Genomic DNA, 20619 nt, shown 5'->3' on the forward strand with positions numbered 1-20619 from the left:
ATTACACAAGTCTATATACGAAAGCTTATTTTTAAAGACTTATTCAATAAGTAACAGAAGTAAGACGAAGGTTTAACACGTGCCTCAACCTTCGAATTTACGTCATTGAGATAATTGGCTGTCTAGCTGGCCGCTTAAAAATAGAGTGCCTAGCTGAAAAATAATCATCACCGTTCCGGCCAGTAAACCACAGTGTGCTTGGTAAAGTGCCGATTTCACGGAGGCCGATCGGTTACTCAACGCTTACTTTTACACCTTCTCGTGTAAAACAGTCGTAATTGTGGCGGAAAATTGTATGTTTGTCTTAATGTTATTGTCTATCATGATTTCTGAGTGAAAGTTTCATTAATCATAGTTGCCATTACGCAAATACATCTCGGTATAAATAAGCTTAATTTTATTTATGACAATTTTGTTTATAACAAAATAATCTTTTTGCACAATTTATAAAAAATAATATTAACTCAAGGCTACCATAATATACTTGGCATATTTTAGAGTAAACTTTTAATGTGAATTGATATCTTTAGTTTATGTTTTAAAAAGGAAATTAAAAAATGATTACCTTTGTGTGATTAGTTTTGAAAATCTATAGTCTTGCCTTATATTAAGTGTATAATTTCATATTATGTAACGTTGCCATAATATATCAGTCTTAAATTTTGTACGTTATCAGAGTTGTTTGTACGCATTATATAAATTATTATCTTATCACAATCTAATATAAAAATAGAGAAAAATTTTTGTTAAATAATATCTTGCTTATAATATTTATTTGCCGTATAGATGAAACACCTTGAGCGATATAATATCACTCACGAAACAGATATTTCAGCGCTGTGTAATGATATGCTGACAAAAGGGATATGTGAAAGTACCGGAAGTAGGTTTAGTTATCGTCCGCGTTTAAACCGGTTTACCTATTACTCCTTCTTCCAAAAAATGTACATTAGTAACTCGCTGGCGCAATCATGCTAATCACGCCAATTAGCATGTCTTTACTTTTACGGTCGCTACGTTCATTCCGCTGAGTGATAAAAAAATGAACCGTCTGTAAGGAAAAGATGGTACGAGTTCTTGCATGCGCGCGTTTTCTGACACTCTCGCGTGATTAAAAGTTTCGAGAAAGTTGCCCTCGATGCAACGGGGAGTAGTGCATCGCGTGCTCAAATACCGATACAATGCTTCTCTTTCTGTGTGTGTTAAGTTAGTCCCCACACATTAAAATTTGATAGTTCTGATATGAGTTCCTGTTTTATTTTAAAGAGATAAAGAGTTCTCTGTGGTTTAGAAAAAGAATTCTGTTGATTAATGGTTTGGAGTTTTGAGTAGTTTTGACTGCATTTCTGAGTAGTTTTCGACGAGTTTTAATTAAAAGTCTTACAAGTGAAAGCGATCGGATCAACGGTTTGCAAGGTACTGTCACATATTAAAACGGTAACCGCAAAATTTTCTAAGTTCCCGTTGTCGAAAAATTTTTTGGAGTTCCGAATAGTTCTGATTATATTTTTGGGTAGTTCTCGACGAGTTTTGACGAAAAGTCTTACAAGTCAAAGCGATCGAACGACATGATAACCACATGTCATTTTTATCTGATTTTAAAATTTCGTTTATAGTGCATAATTCTATAAGTTTTTGATCTAATTTTTTTTATTCATTGAGAACTCTTTGAAATAAGTAAAATAACAATAGAAACATTGCAGAAGTATTGTATCTTAAAATAGAATATTTAACCATTTTTAATTTTTTTTAATTAATCGAAAATTTTTTTATGCTTTAAGAACTCTAATTGCAAAATGAAGGTATTGAACCATTCAGAACTATTTGATTTGAAATCTCGATAAGAAATTAGCACTTCATTTTTAAAATTTTAATTTCCGACCGTTAATCAACAGAACTCTTTCTAAATTAGAAAGAAATTTTTTTTATCTTTTCAAAATGAAACGGGAACTCATATCAGAACTACCGAATTTTAATGTATTGGGGGGGGGGGGCTAACTTAACATACGTTCTTTTTCATATAGTTACCGGCGAACTTCACGTTTAACTTTGAAACTACAGTTTCGTTGCGCACATGTAATTTTGTATTTTGCAACAGCGTTGACACAATACATCAATAAATGTTTCGAACTTTATGTCAGTTTTTCTTTATCAGTAGAATTTTGCGTTATACATATATCGTTATACATATATATAAATTTATTTACCGTATCATTTTACAATGTTGTGAGCGTTATGAGTTTATATTACTACAGAAACAATAATTCAATATCACACGTTCACACACACTTGAAATTTTAGTAATTATTATCTGAGTGTATTTGAATGCGTGTAATATGATATATCCGTTTCTTAATAGATTTATAATTTATTTTGTCTATTTTTGGTATTAATTTTTTATTATATAAATGGAGAAATTATTATTAATGTTTACTTTCTTGTTTATATTTAATTATTGGCATGTGTTTATGCACTTGATACCATAACCGGAAGAAGCGAAACTCGCGAGAGAGAATGAAGCACGACGTGTACACGCCGTCGTTGCTTCTTGATTACACATCGAGCGATTACGCGCTTTTAGAACGGCTCGTTAATTAAAAACCCTCGCCGCGGGTTGTCAGACGGCCAATCGTGAAAGTCGCTGAGAGAAACTTATATTAATTAAAGAGTTCAACGCGCGGAAAGGGTTGTAAGAGTATGTCTGCATCAAAGGCGCATTTAGATTTTTGATAATATATTTTATAAATAATATTCTTGATTTTTATTTATTAAAAAATAATAAACTGCAAATGTTAGTTATGTACGTGTGTGAAGTTAGCATCTCAAAGTTTAGCATCTCATAAAAATACTGCAGAATTACTTGCATCCAGCATAGTTCTACAGTTCTTGATAGGTTTTAACAATAGTTCCGTTGAATTACCTATTTTAATTAAATTTTTATAAATGAGATGCTAATAACTTCCAAAATCACATAATAGCATCTTACCGTATTTTGAATATACGACCACAGAGAAGACTAAATCTATAGAGTTCTATCGTTTAGAGACGTTCTATCAATAGTTCTGATGATTAAATTAATAAAAAAAAAATTTTTTGTTACAAAACATACGTATATATGCGTATACGTTTGCGCACGTGGATTTGGTGTAACTGGCATCTCAGATAGACAAAATTAATTAATTTAAAAAATTTAGAAAGTATTTTTCAACAACTATCTTGATGGAAAACTTGTATTTATAGGTCTAGACATGAGATGCTGGTCGAATATCGACAGTTCTATTTCATTTAACGCAGTTCCTATATAGATACGGACGCGTACAATAATTTTCTAAAAAGTTCCTGTGATATAATTAATTAAAACATTTTTTAAACAATTATTTTGTCCGGAAAACTTGAATTTTGAGAGCTAGACGTGAGATGCTGGTCGAATATCGACAGTTCTATTTATTTTAACGCAGTTCTCATATTGTTCCGGACGCGTACAATAATTTTCTAAAAAGTTCCAGTGATATAATTAATTAAAACATTTTTTAAACAATTATTTTGCCCGGAAAACTAGAATTTTGAGGGCTAGACGTGAGATGCTGGTCGAATCTCGATAGTTCTATTTCTTTTAACGCAGTTCTCATATAGTTCTCATATAGTTTCGGACGCGTACAATAATTTTCTAAAAAGTTTTGGTGGTATAATTAATTAAAACATTTTTTAAACAATTATTTTGCCCGGAAAACTTGAATTTTGAGGGCTAGACGTGAGATGCTGGTCGAATATCGACAGTTCTATTTATTTTAACGCAGTTCTCATATTGTTCCGGACGCGTACAATAATTTTCTAAAAAATTCCTGTGATATAATTAATTAAAACATTTTTTAAACAATTATTTTGTCCGAAAAACTTGAATTTTGAGGGCTAGACGTGAGATGCTGATCGAATATCGACAGTTCTATTTCTTTTAACGCAGTTCTCATATTGTTTCGGACGCGTACAATAATTTTCTAAAAAGTTCCGGTGATATAATTAATTAAAACATTTTTTAAACATTTATTTTGCTCTTAAAATTCAAATTTTTCGGGTGAGACCGGGAGAGACGGGGAGAGACGAGGAGAGACCGGGAGAGATGGGGAGAGACCGGGAGAGATGGGGAGAGACGGGGAGAGACGGAAAGAGACGGGGAGAGACCAGGAGAGACCAGGAGAGACGGGGAGAGACCAGGAGAGACGGGGAGAGACTGGGAGAGACCGGAAGAGACGGAAAGAGACCGGGAGAGACGGAAAGAGACCGGGAGAGACGGGGAGAGACCGGTAGAGACGGAAAGAGACCGGGAGAGACGGGTAAAGACGGGGAGAGCCGGGAAGAGACCGGGAGAGATTGTTCGCGTCCGGAACTATATGAGAACTGCGTTAAAATAAATAGAACTGTCGATATTCGACCAGCATCTCATGTCTAGACCTATAAATACAAGTTTTCCATCAAGATAGTTGTTGAAAAATATTTTCTAAATTTTTTAAATTAATTAATTTTGTCTATCTGAGATGCCAGTTACATTAAATCCACGTGCGCAGATGTATACGCATATATACGTATGTTTTGTAACAAAAAATTGTTTTTTTTTTATTAATTTAATCATCAGAACTATTGATAGAACGTCTCTAAACGATAGAACTCTATAGTTTTAGTCTTCTCTGTGGTCGTATATTTGAAATACGGTGAGATGCTATTATGTGATTTTGGAAGTTATTAGCATCTTATTTATAAAAATTTAATTAAAATACGTAATTCAACGGAACTATTGTTGAAACCTATCAAGAACTGTAGAACTATGCTGGATGCAAGTAATTCTGCAGTATTTTTATGAGATGCTAACTTCACACACGTTAGTTATGTTATTATATTCAGAAATTGTTTATTTAGTAATATATTATTTAATAATTAATATACGTGATATTTATATACGTTTACATTGTATGGGGTTTACTATTAAATATTTCATCCAAGTTAATTTAAGTTAATTGTAATTGCAAAAGGTTTTAATATTTGACTTTTCTTTTGTAAGAATTTTCACGTTTTTTCGCACAAAACACTGTGCAACCATGGAACAATTGTTGTTATTATAATCAATTTCAAATATAGAAGAATAATAAATATTAAAAGAATGAATAAAAACGAGAATGCTGAAGTAAAACAATGAATTTGAACAAATAACATTATTATATATATGTATAAAGAGTTGTAACTAGATAGCTTGTATCAGAACGTAAGAGAAAAAGAAATTATTACATAAAAAAATTTGGGCAAATTAGTTATCTAAAAATTCAGTTATTTTATAATGCAGAGATCGATTTTGAAACTGCATATTTATAGTATACATAATTTCAAGATTATTCTAACTGCTTTAAATTTTGCTCCAGCAGATATCTATGGGGGAAAAACATAAATGTCTAATAAATTTATTTTTAAAAATATAGGTGCTTAATATATTTGTAATCTTTATATATAGTTTTTAAATTAATATTTGTGCTTTTTTTCTTGAATACTTTATTCTTATTCTCGGGAGAGAAGAATTAATTCTGTTCGTGTTGGTTGTCGATTGTTAGTTTAGTATTTGCTGTGCTTAATCCGAGGAGTTGTTTCAATGAATTCCTTTAACGTTATACCACGGGAAATTCACGAGATTGAATTTCCGAAGAGAGTGGCGTCGCATAAAATGTAGGTGGAATATCATCGTTAATATACGGAGCGCTCTACTTATACTGCAGAATGCCTATTTAAGTGAGAGGGGACAAATATTTTTTTTTAGTTGGTTACGTAGAAATCTTTTAATTAAAATTTTTATAGCAATAGCATTATATACGGACAAGTACGCGCGAGATAAATACACGCGAATAAAACGATAATTTGAAAAATGAACGTAACGCTAACTTCATTTTTATTATTTTAAATGTACTATTCTATCTTTATTATTCGTAAAAGGATCATGTGTGTATTTTGTTTACTAAATAAATATACACATTACATATACATTTCCGTAAACATGGCTTTTTACTATCAATACTCTCATTATCAGTATATGCTTCTTTGATAGTTAAATGAGACGTACCGGTGAAAAAAAGACGTGAAAAGTTAATTATAAAGCTGCCCAGTCGTTTATTAGCGTAATTACCGTCTCATCGTTTACTTCCTGTGTAAAATACGATCGGCCGACACACAAGAAAGTATAGCAACCGTCGTTAATCACACCTTATCTTGCACTTCCTGATGCAGAGGGTTTCATCAAGGTTAATGCATTCGCAGTGATAAACTACGATGGCACGCCCTACCGTACGTTATCGACTGCGCTGCAAATATGGGGGTACAGTGCGAAAATGTACAATCGTAGAACACAGCCATTCAATAGCATTAATTTCGTTCGCTTTTACATAATTGACGTATGTTTCAAAATAAAAAATTCGTTTGTTTGAAACTTTTATTTTTATGAAATTTAAAAAATGCAGAGGCAACTGGCAACAGTTAATTTCTGAAAATGTTAAAAAATAGAAATAATTAAAGTTTTCTCTCGTTTTTTATGACTTATGATTATTTATAGAATAATCTAATCTTTTTATTGTAAACTTTAGTAATAAGTATTGATGGCAAATATTTAATAATGCAACAATGCTCTTATAATGAACATATTGTTTGTTAAAATGTACTTTATAAAAAAGAAAATAACCGTTTATTTTCAATGTATAATATTTGACATATATTAAAAATTTATGCTAAAAACTTTGAAATATCATTATACGATACAGAATCGGATTTTTTCAAATATGTTGGCCAACAACATTTCTGCTTGCTGACTCAATTGTATCACTCTATATGAATATGTTTGATCACATATAAATGTAAAGCTATTTTTATTTTACTTTGAAAAATTTGAACAAATTATTAATATAAGTGACATAAATTACAAACAATGTTGTTGACGTAAATTAAATTTAACCATTTCAAACAATAGATGTTGTTGGAATATTTCATCAATTTTATTTTAACGACAAAACATCTTTCATGCAATATATAATGATACAATAAGTAATTTTTTTTGTGTATATAATTGTTTCTTTTGATTATTGATTTTTTTTGGAAGAGACGATTATCAATATATCCTATTGCATACAGAAGTAAAGTCTTATATCAATATGTCCAATGTTATATTTCTGTCTTCGGTACAAATATCTGCAGCTTGCGAAATGTTCTTAAAAATGTTATATCGAATATTTGCTTACTGCACATATTACTTTCGTTGAACATGTTCACCTTCGAAGCCGGATATTGCTGACGTCTGTCTTTTCTGTTGGGTAACAATGCCATTATCAGAATTACGTTTATACTTACATAAAAATATAATTTGATACGCAGAAATTCTTGCGAAAATGTTTTGCATCACAGATTAGTAGGTAAATTTATTTTTTTTAATTGTCGATTTTTAAGAAATAATATAGTAATTATGTTTATCAAAAAGTTATATATTCTAAAGTCAAATTACAAGAATATTTGTCGTGCAAACTCAGCATATTGCGTACCACTTGCTTAACCAATGCTTTTTGAAATTATTGTTTTCCATTATACACATGGTCGAATGTCTTACACAAGTATTAAATCGTTTTTAGTCGAGAAGATATTACAAGCGTCTTCGTTGTTACTTCAGATTACTTGGCAGCGTTTTTGTCGCGTAATATAATCGTGAATGCACTCGTGGAACACAACATTGATTCTTTCGTACAATACAAACAATTACTCTTTATTAAAAATACTTGACGCGTGAATAAAAAATGCGTGCAATAAATATTGATAGCGGCAAAAAGTAAATTATTTAAAGATTAATATGATAAACAGGAGGAATTATTAATAAGATTTTTTCCTTGAGAGGCACCAGGAGAATTAATTACATCACTTTATTATACATTTTTTTATCTTGCTCAAGATTTTATAATTAGCGAGGGATTTTATAATTTATTAGAGTAACCTATTTTTTTACATGCTGATAATCTTGACTTTTTATTTTCAACTGCTTCTAGGATTATTACGAGCAACGGAGACAAGTTTTTTGTTAAACCTATTGATTATATACTGTTCTATATCCAAGTTCGGCTTTACGTGCAGCTGCAATAAGAAATACACTGCAAGACCGTTGTACGCTCGACTTAGCAAAGGCAATGTACTTAGCTATCTCCGCCGTTTAATTTTACTTAGGCAGCAGACTCATACTCGCGTGTTCCTTCTGGATTAGGGAGGTTCCCAGTAATTGCAATACATCGTTATAGTTGTCGCACGAAATGGGCTATATTCCCGTCTCCGTGAACCCGGATGCAGCTTCGTGAAATTGAAATCCTCACGGGCAAACGGAGCTCCGTGAAAATTAAGAACAGCCGATAATCTCTTCCTGGGATTGTTAAAGCAATCTCGAATTGTAAGAAAATTGTAAGAAAACTGAAATCTGTGTACGAAGTCGAACGTTTACGTCTTTGTTACATAATATTTTTTATTAAAAGAGCTCTTATCTGATATTATTTTGAATTGATTTGAAACAAACTATTATGCGAATAATATTTGTATTTTGAACGACTATACATTTAGGTATAAATTTAATTTTTAAAATAATGTAGGCAATACAAGAGATATAAAGGAATTAATTATAATTGTACTAAATGGGATGTTAACTATTATACGATAATATTAAATCTAATTTAACGGAAATATAATATGGCAATTAATGTTAAAGCTATTAAATATTGTATTTATCGCATTGTAGTACAATGCTTGTGTATATAATATATATACGTGTATATATTATACGTGCATTTAACTACAATGAATATAAAGCATTTAGTGTATTAGTAATAATATACGTAGCTCTATTACATTTTTTCTCCGAAAATTTTGACAAGAGCACATCGACCAATTTAATTTAAAAAAGTCAGATTCATAAAATTATATATATGGATCAGTTTTGTATAATAGAGTTTCCAAATTTTTTTTTTATAAAAACAGTAATTACAATTTTGACATAAAAATTTATTATCTGCAATGTTTTTTTAAAACTTATAAAAAATTTATTAAAAATTTTATGTATAACATAATTTTTACATATTACATTTATACGTACAAACAATTTTATATCCAATCAAAATTTGTTTTTTATTATTATATAGTATTGCATATGTAAATAAAAATTCTCTCGTTCGATGGATAGATGTCGATATCGCTCTCATAAAGATGACGTAATCCGTTTATAATGCTGCAAGTGACACGGAATAGAAATGTCGCGGCGAAAGAGAAGACCGTTGACAGGTCGGCGCCGTCACATCAGGAAATTGTTCTGAGAATTTTGCAGAAGGCAAATGAGAAAAGCTGAATTCTCCTTTCATTCAGTCACGCTGAATTTCCATTTTCTGTACGTAATGCAAAATTTATCCGGATCGGATAATACAAAGAAACGGAAATGCAAAATGTAGAATTTCCGCTATTATGCCTATTCGAGTCACATGTCGACACGAATTTACAACAATGGAATCGAGTTCGAAATGAGACGCAAAGAAGTAAATGAAAAAAGTTTTCTCCGGTTTACGTGTAGCTACATGTCATTTTACGCGTGTAAAATTTTAAATTTCTGAACTTCAAATTCTTTCGTAAGAGATGCCACTATCATTCGTCCATTTTTAGTAGACTGTATCATTCAATCTGGCATGATATTCTTTGCCAACTTTTGAACATATTTTGACATGGAGTCGGATTGATAAATTCAAATTGTTGAACACCAATCAATCATAAAATAAAATGTGATGAATCTGTTAAATACTGTAGAGAAATGAAGAGGAAAATTTGTCTTTGTCAACGTGTGTTTGCGAGACGTCGCGCATACGTCATGTTCGACGCGTGTAATACTCTTTTTTCCGCTGCGGCGACATATTGTCGACGGTAAGTTTCAATATGCGGACGTAAAAATGTATTGGTGATATGGGACAGGTTTCAATAGTCCGATAAGTCGAGGAGGAGTGAAAAAGTATGCGATTGAGCGAAAAACCAATAATCGTCTCGAATCGCAAAATATTTTCCTCCATCGCTCCGGATGCGTTACGCGCGCGTACGGTCGGGGGATACGCGTCTTGTGTATCGCATAATATACAGCTCTATGTCTGCATGATAATGCATCGGAATACGCATTTCGCACGTATAATGTGCGCTTGGCATCTACGTAATAATACAAGACGCTTCACTCTAACCTCCGCCGGAGAGTATTAAGTGACCGAATTTGTCCTTGACAAAATTCGTATCGATTGTCCTTTTGAAAATCTAATTTGAAATGCTACATCTTATGGTAATACATTTACAATAATATGATTATGAAAATGGAATATGCGATCTAACTTTTGGTAATCTTTTAAAACTTTAAACAAGACTATTTTTAAAATATTTCCGTGTAATTAAGTTAATATTAGAATATTTCTGTTTGAAAAAATGATTTAATTGTTGAAAAGATTTGAAATATATGGTCTTGGTTGGTGAAGACAAGTGATGTAACGAAAGGGATAGTTTGCGAAATTTCATCTTGAAGGGAATACTCTCTTAGATTGTCGAAATTGTTCCCCTACGAACGGTATGAAACATTTAGTAGGTAAATTCCACAGCTCGCCAGACGAGAACTTGTACAAACAGCCGCTGTATGAATCACATCTTCGAAGAGGGAAGAAATTTTCGTTTTTATTAAAACGTGTACACGAATTGTCTTTTTTGTTAATTATCTCGCGACGTATATAATTACTCATTGAATGAGTCCAACTTTTACACATATTTTTTTATAAATTAATTATTATTTATATCATAAATATTTGTTCAGTAAAGTTTTGTGGAACAATTTGTTACGAGATATAAATTTTGTAAAGAAAAATGTTGCATTTTGCATACGAAAAATACATTGTTATTAGATTGATATTAATGAAGGAATTGTAGATTTCAATAAGGTTTAGCAGTAAAACTTTTGACCGTATAAATATTACATTTCTATTTCAAGATACCGCGAAATATTTAATGGGCGTTTGCGTCTTCCACGATCACGCATGTCTGCGAAAATCATCGAAATAGCTATCTGCCAGCAATACGAATTTCAATTACCCTCATCTAGCTATTCCGGTTGTGATTAAGTGAGATATACAAGCAACTGGAACAGCGGCTGGCTTGCACGTCGAGCACTGCGCAGTCTGAGCTTTGTTCCCGAGTGCATAGTCGAGCTCGTTCTATGGACCAATTACGCGGTCTCGCAACTATATCATAATAATTGAGGCAGACAACCGTAGTGAAATCGCGATCGCGGCCGCATCACTTCTAGGTCAAGTTGAATTCTAATTTTCCTCACAGAGCGATATGCAGATATGTACCGAATACGTGCAAAGTTTCTGACAGTTATCTTATTATAATAATAATAATCAGTAGAAGCAACACATTTTTTGTTTATCGATAAGAAGCTATTCATACTTTGCCTCAGATTTATTTTTCTGTCTTTTCAAATCGAGAAAGCGCATATGTTATGAGAAACGGTTGCGATGGCCGCACTCGTTGATGATCGCGGGAAAGTTTCGTTTCAACTTCGACTCGCCAAAGTTGTCGTAAAGCATAAGCACGAAATGTCATTGCACTTTCTAAATTATCAGTGTCGTCACGCGACATTCCGCGACGCCGTCGTTGCAAACGCAACTCACCGAGGGCTGGTATCGTAGTAGCGACGAGCGTCGTTTTCGAGAACCAGGCGAAAACTGCATAGATAATATAGCTATCGCGTGGCGGTGGTAAATTTGTCCCTCTGCATGATACGACGCTGGCATAGGGAAAGGCAAGCTCTGACTGCAAAGTGTCGTGCAAACGGGAAAAGTCGCGCCCTATCGCGTTGAATACAAATGACGTCGTCCTTCTTTTTAGTATATTATCATAAAATGTTTACAGTTTTGCGACTGTCACGATATTGTGAAAGTTACGATTCAGACAAGTTACATCTAATTTATGCGTCGTGTTAAAGAAAAATCGTTACGTACGGAGAAAAGGGTAAAAGAGAATTCGTTAATGTATGTGCGAACTGTTAATTTCTAAATATTCTCTGAGATAAATATAATTAATGCACATTTATAATTACCATTGTAATCATCACGATAACAATTGCCATTTAGCATTAGTTAAGATAATTTTCTTGACGCATTTTTCCTAAAAGAAGTGTTTTGCATTTATTAATTTCTTTTCTTATATTAATAGAAAACACGAAGGTACATCAGATTTTGAATATTTTTTGTAGAATAAATGAAAGTTGATGAATAAGTTATGTCATAGAGAAATACCCGCATGTCCGCGATTGTTGGAGGTTGCAATGAAACGTCGCAAATTAACAAAGTCGACATTTTTTGCATCCTGGTGAATTACAAGATTAATTATTGTGATGGCTGCGTATGTCGGAGCATTTAATATGAGTTCGAAAAAGCAGACACCACGACAAACTGTCGTGGGAAATGAGATGCGACCCAGTTTCCCGCTTGCAGCGTCGTCGCATCACTGCACCGTAAGCATTTTCGCCGCGAACCATACCGCACACGTGGATAAGCATGTGTGGTTGCACATTTGCTACTTGCTTTTTCGAAATTTTTTTCTTGCCGATGGGATCTTTGATGAATCGCGACCATAATTTTTTGAACGATTAGCGTTACTTGAACACAAATTGAGGATTGCATTTCGAATCAAGTGAAAGCTTGTGATTATAATATTTAATAATATATTTTAAACTGCAGAGCTTCCGTATGGCTATGCATTGAAAAATTGATCGATTGTTTCTGCGATAACAAATTTGCGACGTATGTGGATTAGTTATCGATGTAAATCCCATTCCAATAGAACGTCTTGTTTAATTTTTTATTATAAAATTTCATTGATTCGATGATATTACTGTTTTAAAATAAGTATATACTGAAACTTTAACGTAACTTTAAATTTTTATGGAATAAGAGGTATAGCAGAAAAAAACGCGCTTGTGATTGTTTCAAAAGATACTCTCAAGCAAGTATAACAAATCCACCCTAAATGTATATTTCACTAAAATTTATATCAACTCCTGGGAGAGTTGCTCGGCCATTGTTCACTCACGTTATGAATATGCTACGACTACGAATAAACACGCAATGGACAGTACTGTTAATTCTGCACGCGATTGGTTTTATCGCTGTTTTATTTTTTATTAAATTTCGCGTTCTATATACAATAGCTTCTATATGTAATAGCTTCAGTATTTATTAAAACTATGTAAGTGCCGAGATGAAAGAGCGGATGAAAAAGTTAATCTTCGGCAATCCTCCACGCATGTAATATGTATAAAAGCATCTAAAGTTGATTCTTCTTTTCTAATTTTCAATGCCTGACACGTAGACACGAGGATACCTTGTCCTAGAATCGTCGAGATTACCGAATAAAAAACAAGAGAGACAGAATACGTTTGGCTCCCAACCCATACTTTACATGCCTTGTAACATACTGCACCGAGAGGTCGTGCTCGGGAAACCCGCTATTGTACCGTCTTCCCCCCCTCCTTTTCTCTTCCATTCCTTTTTTTTCATGCCGGGTTCATTGCGGCGGAAATTTAAAATAAACGTCCGGCTACGGATGCGCCAACAATTAAGAGAGCATTCTGCTGCAGGAGCGTAGAAATTACAGCAGACGTTCTTTTCTCTTCGTTTTTTGCGAGCGAGCCTGCCGGCGACGTTTATCGACGTTACGGTCAAGATACGCATCCTTAGCGTTGTTTACGAAGTCTTAACGTTAATGGAAAATTAATAGTGATGGAAGTAACGTTGGAAAATGTATGTCGTGTAAGATCTAAAAGAATTTTGCTACTTAAAAGCAATGGAATACGACAATTAGTTTGAAAAGTAACCAATATTACACTACGTAAAAACACACGACATAAAAAGGTAGATTTTCAAAGTCTTTACATGTGAAATTTTTTTCTTTTTCCTTTCTTTACTTGCGGAAATAAAGTACTACAAGATTTTTTTTGGTTTTCTCTTGGGTGGTTGTCTGTATGTCACACCTTTAATTACTACCTCGTTCTCGTGATAACGGTTAGGAAATAGTTGGCTACGCTCCTAACAATGCGGGAGTACGGTAGTGGCACATTTTTCAGTGTGTAATGCGGTTAGGAGATCTTGCAGACGCAATGACCTTAATGTATTTCTCATGCAAACGACTGCCGGTCTTACTTTGCGTTCTCGACATCGATGTTTTCCAGGTTTATTGGTGCTTTCCGATGTAACGCATCTTGAAAATCGTACTTTATATGTTCTTGATTGAAATACTCTAAATAATAAAATGTGGCAAGTGTTGTTGTTAAATTTTCGAGTATGGGATCGGAAATATTACGATCAAAAAATGTCAATTAAAGTACTTTTTAGTCAATTTAACATTATTTTAAAAATATATATAAATATTTTTATAAAAGATTATATATAGTTTTTTTATTGCTTAATACTAAGCAATAAAAACTCTAATATCAGTTATAGCTTTTGCTGATATTAGAATTGAACACAACAACTAATAAATAAATTGATAAAATTATTGAAAGATTGATATCGTAGAATTGATGTTTACGTGTTCAATCTCTGCTCGAGAGATATATTGTTCATATTGATACATTAATTAAACAGGTATATCCGTGGTATATCCGTAAACACCGTTGACGAGATAAAAATCCTTCGACAACACGAGCGAACGTGTTATGTAAATTATAGCGAAATGTTATAATTGCACAAATGCAGATGCAATGTTGGTCGGATTGGAAACTATTAAATGTGTTGCTACGATAACCGCTTGATGTGAATATGTAAATGAGTTCAATCAGACATAGTGGCAGAGATTGCACTTAAATCCTAAAGCAGCCAAAAAATTTAATATATATAACTCATTATTTTACATAAATCATAAGTATATAATATAACTTGTTTTTGTTGACATTAATATGTAATACTTCTACTTGTATGAAGCAACATAAATAAGATATTTAATTATTTTATATTTTCCATAATGTATTCCATATTAACATGTTGATATTAAAATAATATTTATAAGATTTTTTATAGAAAATTAGAAAAATTATTTTATCATTAAGTTCAATATGAGTGTTTTAATCGAAAATCAACAATAGGTATTTTTTTGTTTCTTACTTTTTATTTTTTAATAAAAGTTTGCATTTTGAGGAAGATAAGTGGATGATAAACTTTATTTTTTGAAAAACAGAAGTTTGGAAGAATCAATTTGCGTTAAGCAAATATTTATATGCATAGAGATATGATAGAGAGCAAGTATAAACACAGGGAAAGTTTAATCTAATACTGTACATTACAATGATTAGATGCCAAATTTCAAATTTATTGGCGCATCTGGTGTTTGAACGTTGGATCATGTTACAAACGCCATAATGTTTGCAGTAATCATAATCCGGATAATGGCAGTACGATAGATTTAACAATCTGCAGATTCTACATAATTCGCTTTGCAATCGTAACACAGTCGGTATAAGCTTTATCGAATCGATTATCTCATTCTCTCTTCAACGTCCATCTTGTCGACGATAAAACGACCTTCGCGTCACTCCCGTACAACCAGCTGTGCCAATTGACCATCGTGTTCCCTTTCGTTAACCGGTTTTCCTTCGATCAAGTTCAAGAGTGATAGCAGTACTCGTATATAACTATATAAGATCAGTATTTCAATCGAAGAACGATTATAACTGTGAATTTAATATTTTTTTGCTGGATAAATTAGAAATTTTTCTAATTGTGATTTTTTAATTGGAAAATGATCTGAACGTAACTTCCGTTCTATTTACCAGATAGCAATTATTGAGTTAATTTTACTTAAGTACTTTACATAAGTTTTTTTTTCTCTTAATAAAATTGCGGTTACTGGAAAATTAACGTTTATAATTATTCCATTATTAATCTGATAAATGCTCGCAATATTTCTGAGAAAACTTCTCTATCTTAAAATTTATGTTTAATTTATGTTATTGATTCAAGATGAAAATGGAATATTCAATGTCATTCTATTTAGAGATAGAAAAGAACGAGCAGTACAATTCTCTGAGCATATAACCTTTCTTTGATTTTTCATTACAGAAGATAATGATTCTAATTCTCTTTTAATTTCATTTACTTTTAATTATCTTTTATAATATGTGTGTGTTTTTCTTTAAAGGTTGTATAAAGTATATAAAAGTTTCTCGTAGTTTATAGAATTTATAAAATTATTATCACACTGATGTGTTAATTTAAATTACGAAAAAAATTAAAAATTATATTCAATTTAGTAATAAATAATAAATATAATAATTATAATAATAGTAAATATAAATTAATAAAAGAAGGTGTACACACACATACATTTATTTTATATCATACATAATTAAAACATAATTTGAAATACCTGCATACTTCTATATACATATGTGCATATTATACATATATGCATTTATAATAGCTGTTATATTAACGGTAACGCATATTTATTTTATTCACTTATGCTTTGCGGATTTATGATTTCTCTTTCTCGTAAATCCGTACAATTTGCTTCATTAGCTATACTTCGCAAGAGCAATAAGCTACTTTCGCATATTAGAGAATTGCGAATCACATATTGCGAATAAATCAATCTGCTCGCAGAGCATAACCGTAACTTCTTTGTGTTTCAGGTAAGAGTGCGCTAGTCGAAAGGAAACGTGTTCACCGTACCGTTAGATAATCGAAACGCACCATTATAGTTGGAGAACGACAGTTGAGTAAGTCAGTTGAAATTAATGGTTGAAGTTTAAGGTGTCCTATATGTGATAGTTATATTGCTTATGTCGCGGTAGCGTAACAAACCAGCCTGCCAAGACGAATGCCATTATTCTGTTGAATAATAAGCCACGTATGCATACGTGTGTACATGTTATGTGACATTCTCTTGTAATCTCTTTCTTTGGAAAGTTTCGAGTTAGCGATTTCTTGATATAAATATTATATTTTGATTCTTTTAATTTTAATAGCATAAATTAATGATTAATGGTAATTTTTTAAGTGAAGAATAATTCAAAGATTTGACGGAAACATTATAATGTTTGATTATATTTTAACACAATTTTAGAAACAATTGGCCTCAATTTGACCTGCATCGTTTGCATTAATATACAAATTTAAACTGAAATGATTTACTTTCGTGAGTCTTGGTGCTTGTTACTAGCACAAATTGGGTCTTAGAAAGTTAAAGGTATGGCATGCGTTTGATTATGCTTCTTTTCATCTTGAATATAATACGATTTCCTCGAGCCGTACGTTTGCATATAGTTTAATGAAAAAAACATAGATGCACAGCGAATGAAATAAAGTGGTGCAAGTTTTAGAAAAACCACTCTAGCGAGCGACGATAAATAAACTTGTTTACTTACCTCCGGGATAAATATTGTGAAATCATAGACCTGTCGCTATCAATGCAACATGATGAAATGTGGCAACATCAAATGAAATTGATAGAGTGAAAATGGGGCACCACGCTGATGCACGCATTTACGTTCAGACGCGAATGCAAATGCGGGAATAAAATAAATGAAATTATTTTATTTTTGATTTACGCGTACCGCAATTATATATCTGTTCGGGATACACGATCGGAGTAATGTATCACGTCGAAATTAGTATTGGTGAGCATAGAAAATTCATGACTAATATTTAATTACATTGAGTAAAAAGCGTCTTTTATAGTTTTTATATCTTTATGTTTTCTTTGCGATATGCAAATCATAGATTGATCAATCATAGATGAATCATAGATCAAAGATGGTATGAACTTCTTTCTATTTAATTAGTAGCGAGTAATATAATACCAACTAAAAGAGTTTATATCATTTGATATATTTTTATGATTTTACTTTTATTATACATATAACATTAAAGTACAATCTTTTTAAATTTATATAATACATTTGTGTTTTCAATTTTTAAAAATTGATGGTACAAACGGTATATCTCGTTGAAATACTTTTAATCGATACTTTAAAATAGTATTATCTAGTTTCCGAAACAGAGTGCCCATTTGAGTGACGCGTTGGATATTCGCGCGGTGCAAAATATTTATATTTATTTGACCGTTGGACCGGAAAATCCCGTGTTTTCGTGACGCTTGTTCGACGATAACCTGGCCGCGTGACTAGCCGGTTAAATGCATTTCCGATTTCGAACGCGATTCGTTTCAACTCCGTGCACTCCGGATTTACGAGTTGCGCGCTCGTGATATTGCACGCGATTGTATCGCGAACGCTGAATAAGTCATACATGCGCGAGGGCCAGCTCTCTTGTAACGAACAATGTCAGGCCGCTGTCGTGGTGCTCTTCGAAAGTCATTTCGGTGCTTGACTCCATCACGTCTCTTCAAGTTGGTCGTCAATCGGAGTAAGAAATTTTTCAGTCTTTTGTGCCCTGGTGAACGGTTTAAAGAATCGCGGTCTTTAAACTTCCGCATTGCGTATTTCTGCAAAAAATTCATCGTATATACGAAAAAAGTATTCTTGATTTTTTATTTTTTTTTTTAAACGTTGTATTTCGGAGTAATGTTAATAGGCTTCTAATGTTTAACAATATAGTTTAAAAGTATTATTCATTGCGCTAAAAAGTTCATAGATATAAGAATTAACAGTTTTTTTACTAAGTTGGATATTAATCCGTAGATTCTCTCTGGTTCTCAGCAACAGTGGATATATATGCTTGTCAGAATATTGCATAATCATCGTGGATAATCGTAATTCATGAATAAAAGCTTAAGTAAATACGCGGTAGAAAATATTGAGTGCGCCATTACACCGGGGGATTTCAAGGCTAATTAGCGAAAATCATTATCCCCACATGGATTACCGTACGCAAACACGGTGGTTATTCGGCCGTTTAATTACCCTTCAATGACGGTAACTTCTCACCTGTGAGATTCGCTTAACAGTTTTGTGCACAAATAGTCGAGTTTCTTTGTGCCGATATCCGTATATAGAACAGTTCAAAGTCATTGTCCTGCCCGTTTAAAATATATACTTTTTTATTGTTTTCATAAATATAAATTTTATATAAAAATTAACTTTTCTTTTGAACAATATTTTTTGTAGTTTCTATTGACAAAAAAATTTATATTAGGATATAATTAATAATTTTTTATATTTAGAAATTACAATAACAAACAGTAATTTCAATTTAGCTTTATTATTTGAGTTATTTCTTCTTAAAAAATTCTTTATTTTTTAATAGTTACTTGACATTAAAAAATACTGAGATATTAACTAACAAATTAATTATATTTTGTTAATTTTGTATACTTTTTAGTTAGCTTTAATTTTTTTTATTTAATGAGAATATGTCTATTAGATGTTGATTCTGGTGTAAAAATAGCGCGAGTGATTATTATTAAAGTATTTTTAATTTAGATTAGATTCATAGACGTTACGACCATGAGATTTGCATGGAACTCTAGCACTTGCATCGACAAAGCTACGTATGTTATGTAAAATTGTTGAAATAGTTTAAATTACAAATTGATCGTAATTTTGCTATGCAAATATTTTAACTAGTGAACATAATTAGTTGGTAGGCGTGTTAAAGCGGAAATATCTACGCAAAATGATTTCCTCAAGACGCTTGACATAAAAGACTTGCGATCGATGATAGGCACGTGTGCACAGACGTCAACATGTCCCCTTGCACGTGTGCTCAGCTGTGCCGAATGTATGTCTTTCGCTGTATCTAACTGTGATAAGATATCCTGTCATCATTAACTCATTCAACAATCTCGAGTTTGATTCGTCATTTACGATACTAATCAACACGAAACTTGATGATTGTGTCTGTCGAAAGAGGTTTATAAAACTTGTGAAAAAAATCAGTTTTAACAATTGTGTGTGTGTGCGACTGATTGATATCATATAGTTATTGCTATATTACAGTGTTATTTTTTTACTTTTGTGACAGATATTAATTCTATGTGTTGCTTGTACTATTATTTAATATTAAATTGATTAAGATAAAAACTGTAACGTTTTATTACAAGTGAACAACGGAATAGCGTCGAGAAAAACATAATCATAGTGAAAGGTACTTTCTAAAACATACGTATATATGTATAAGGAATGCGGGAAAAGTAATTAATCACAGTCAGCGTGATTACACGTTGAAATAACAAAAGAATAAAACGGAAAGCTATTTCAGAAAATTCACGATCAATGTTGAGTGTCTTGAGAAGACATACATATAATAAATTACACAATGTATTAATCATAAAATATTGCGTGTAATAGATTTTTTATTATTTTACGAACATGATACTTGTGCAAAATGACAGATGACGACATATTGTGTTTCTAAACATAATCTTTTTTTTTTCTTTTTACGAAATTACACCGAAATGACGTCACTTTTGTTTTATGATTGAAAAATGAGAACTTTGTGTAAACGGGATCGTGTGTGAGTGCGCGAGCCTGCGGTGAACGTTCGATTTTTCCACGCTAATGGTTCTTTATACGTTCACAATGGTGCTTAAACAAGTATG

At 32.1% G+C, this 20619-nt stretch overlaps 1 protein-coding gene across 6 annotated transcripts in view; it reads left to right on the plus strand.

The window, feature by feature from the left end:
* The window catches only part of LOC105835671 (furin-like protease 1), a 216426-nt gene that overhangs the window by 67156 nt on the left and 128651 nt on the right, over positions 1–20619 (plus strand). For 2 of the 6 annotated variants that reach the window (XM_036291646.1, XM_036291649.1), the window contains exon 3: positions 16751–16837. The exons of the other annotated variants lie outside the window; for them this stretch is intronic. The gene's annotated coding sequence lies outside the window, so the exon portion shown is untranslated. The remainder of the gene's footprint in view (positions 1–16750; positions 16838–20619) is intronic. 6 annotated transcript variants of the gene reach the window in all.

This window comes from Monomorium pharaonis, chromosome 9 (assembly GCF_013373865.1).
Source record: "Monomorium pharaonis isolate MP-MQ-018 chromosome 9, ASM1337386v2, whole genome shotgun sequence".
In the NCBI taxonomy this organism is placed as follows: Eukaryota; Metazoa; Arthropoda; class Insecta; order Hymenoptera; family Formicidae; genus Monomorium; species Monomorium pharaonis.